This window comes from Homalodisca vitripennis, chromosome 7 (assembly GCF_021130785.1).
Source record: "Homalodisca vitripennis isolate AUS2020 chromosome 7, UT_GWSS_2.1, whole genome shotgun sequence".
NCBI classification, from domain to species: domain Eukaryota; kingdom Metazoa; phylum Arthropoda; class Insecta; order Hemiptera; family Cicadellidae; genus Homalodisca; species Homalodisca vitripennis.
The window spans coordinates 146904151-146907891 of NC_060213.1; positions in this window are offsets into that span (position 1 = coordinate 146904151).

Consider the following 3741-nt stretch of genomic DNA (forward strand, 5'->3'; position numbering starts at 1 on the left):
TTAAGCCTCAGTTTTAGCTATGCCGGCTTCTATGTACACTGTTATATTAATTTATTAGCATAGTACACTAATTATCGTGTCTATACGTGATGGAACCTCCCCAGGATTTGAACCCGTGATCTCTCAGTTAGAGCCGAGACTGTATCCATTAGTCTACGAGGGGGACTGCTACTGGACCTAGGAGAATCGAATACAGAAAACTCAAACTGAAATTGTCTTCATTTTAAACCGGATACACTACTCAATAGCGTCAATTGTGTACAAAAATCAATACTATAAAAAAGCTATGTTAATAAAAGCTATACTAATAAAAAGCTACACTAGTCGTATTTTATTTTATAACCTTTTTTTAATTTTAATAGTTGTGTTATAGCTAAATATTTATATCCTTATTGTCAACCTTTATCGTTAAATCAGAAACATCTCAATACTGTAAGGGTTTTTTGACTAAAGAATTCTCCTTAATCCCTTTCCAAAAGCATCCTCGCTCTCCTGCCTCGGCCGCTTCGGCAATAAATTGAAAAGCCTGACTCCATTATAAAAAAGCTGTTTTTTTGAAAAACGTAGTCCTATATTTTGGAATTCTAAGATTTAGTTCATTGCGGAGGTGGTGCTCACTACAGACGTCATTGTCAAAAAGATTAATACTCTTCCGAACAAACAAAGCTATATATATATATATAATGTTAAGGATTGTTAAGGAGGGAAATGTTAAGAGATTGCTCTCTCTAACTAGCTCTCTGCATAAAAACTATCCGCTTTTATTTAATATGGTTTTAAACCTTTTTTTTGTAATTTAAAGAGATATTTTGCTTTTGTATTGTCATGGCCCCAAACAGCGACACCATATAACAGATATGAGTAGATAATCCCATAGTATGCAGCAAGCAAAGGTTATCTGTCGACCAAAGGAGAAAAGGAGTCTCAGAACGGAAATTCCAGATCAGACTTTTTTACAAACTTGTTCGACTTGGGCTCCAAACTTTAGATGCTTGTCGAGAACAATTCCAAGGAATTCGCTCTCGACAACAGGCGTCACTTCTTGATTCCCAACAATAAAAGATATGGAACTACGATTGATTCAGCGATTCAAAACTCAAATGCTTGTGTTATCTCACGAAATTACTGAAGTAGGGAACTTTGTCTCCTCGTACAAGTCAGATTGGTTTTTGCCCAATACATGTAAAGAGGCGTTATCCGCAAATAAACACACCTCTGCAGTTGAAATACTATTTGGTAAGTCATTTATAAATATCAGGAAAAGAGAGGTCCAAGATCAAGCCCTGAAGAACTCTAAGGAATTAGCCAACCTCAGACAACCTACATTGTCATGGAAGGGAACTTGGAAACGTTGGGACCTTCCTTTGAGATAAGGAGCAATCCACGAGTATGTTACACCCCTCAGACCAATGTGATGTAGCTTGTGTAGAAGAAGGCTATGGTCGACCATATCGAATGCCTTCGCTAAATCAGAAAATAACCCTGCATCACACTGGTGGAAGTCAAGGGCATTGGCGATTGATGACACAAGCTGATTGATGGCCTTTACTGTAGATTTCCCGTTAATAAACCATAACTGAGACTGAGAAAGGATTTGATTCTTATAAAGAAATGCAGTTAACATATTCAGAGATATTTTCCTTTATCTTATAGATAAAGAAGATTAAATTCCCACACTCAAGTTTACTCCCTCTTTTGTAGGAGGACGCAATATCGAGTGTTTCAAAGACGATGGGAATTGACCAAACTGGAAAAAGATGTTAATTAGATAAGCCATAGGACTGGAAACCAAGTCATTTCAGAAGTTTTGAGGAAATTCCTTTGGAGCCAGCGGAGTTTTTTGTTCTTAAGGTTAAAATCTCCTACCTACCTTCTGCCTGAGAGGTTTCCAACGAGAACATTGAGGCACTGCATGACGCCAGACTCATCTCGTAGCCACTTGAAGTTGCAGTTGATGCTTGTATGACCTCCCGTTCCCCAATTTAATATGAGTTAAACATATTTGCGACAGCGTATGGATTCTTTACAATCTCTCCATCAGTATTTTTTAGACATATATGTCGTAATAGTTCGGACCAATGATTGGTTCTTATCTTTTGTTATGTTCTATGTGGGTTTTGGTTTATTTGTGACAGTTTTTAATTTATTTGTTATAAATTCGGATTTGGCCTTATTTATTTCTCGTTTGTACTCTTCCTTTTCTATTTTTTGTTCTAAACGAAGATGGGATGTAAAGATTCAAGGTTTTTTGTTTTTGTATACAGTTTTTCTAAACAACCTTTGAGCTGTGCAATATCTCATAGTAGTACCTTACTGTGTTTAAAAAACAATACAACATTTTGAATTAAAGACATGTTTACTAAACCACTCATCCCAAGTCTCTTCCTAAGAAAGTATGTGAAGGTTTGAATGTTATTAGGGGGAATCTACGGACTTCTCGAAACTGTGGTGGTTTAGTCTTTTTTTTTTGCAGCTGGATTACAGCCTCCTGTCCATGGTGTGTATGACATGTTTGTAAGTGGCGCAAAAAGGCAAAGGATAACCAACCGTTAGCAGAGTAATTCCAAATAGCCAAGAAACAATGGATTACGGGAAGGAAGTAAGTCTAGACAATATCCCGTTGTCAAAAAGTACAGTTTCACGACGAATTTAAGACGTATCAGACCATATTGAAGAAAGGATAATTCAAAGATTCAAAGAAAGCCTTCTTTTCTCAATTAAAGCTAATGAAAGCACAGACACTGTTTCCCTAGCGATATAACATATTACCGCAAGGTATATTACTACCAATTAGGAATTTGAATAACATTTATTGATTTCTTATGCAATGACTAAAAAAGTACAAGAGAAGACATATCCAATGTAATTTATGGTTACTTTTGTGAAAAATATATAGATTTAGCCATATCTACATATAGTGGACTATGCATGCATATCTGGCTAGTACGTCGGCCTTGGTGGGTGTATGCAAGAAATTGCTCTCCGTGCAGCATGGAACCTTTTTTGCGTTCACAGGCCGAGCCGAGCATCCAATGAGTTGCTAGACCCAATAAAATAAATAATAATCGAATCTGTAAAAGTTATAAACTTTGTAAAAGCAAACTCAACAAACTCCAGACTACTTAAAGTTCTTTGTGGCAATATGGTTGGTATTCACTCCAAACTGCTGGAAGTAAGGTGGGTTTATCGTGTAAAATTCCTCATACGATTATTTGAGATGTGACAAGAATTGCAAGTATGTTTTAAAGAACAATCTTTTCATCTGGCTTTAAAGTTTTATGACGCTACTCTAAGAGGAAGGTGAGCTGGAGCCTAGTCTGTGGTAGCGTTGACTTTCAGCACTACATTATGTGGAAGATAGATAGTAGTCAAGTCTGTACCAGGGTCAGATTTCAGGTGCTGCACTATTAGGAAGGGGATCTGTAGCTAAGTCTGTGCCAGCGTCAGATTTAAGTCGCTGCACGAAATTACAGGTTTACTGGAGTTAAACTCAATATTTACACAAGGCAATTACCGGTACCATAAATTATTTTACAAAAATAGTAGTAGTTGAAATAGTTTTCTAAGAAGTATTGGAATGTGTTTAAAACTACTGTATTAGAATATAAGTAAATAATTTTGTATTCGAATTTCTCACCATTAGGTTCCGGGCTGTAAAGCCCCAACAAATAGATCCCAAAAAATGATGGGACTCACCGATTCACTGAATGAAGTTTGAAGGTCTAATAATAAATATACCAG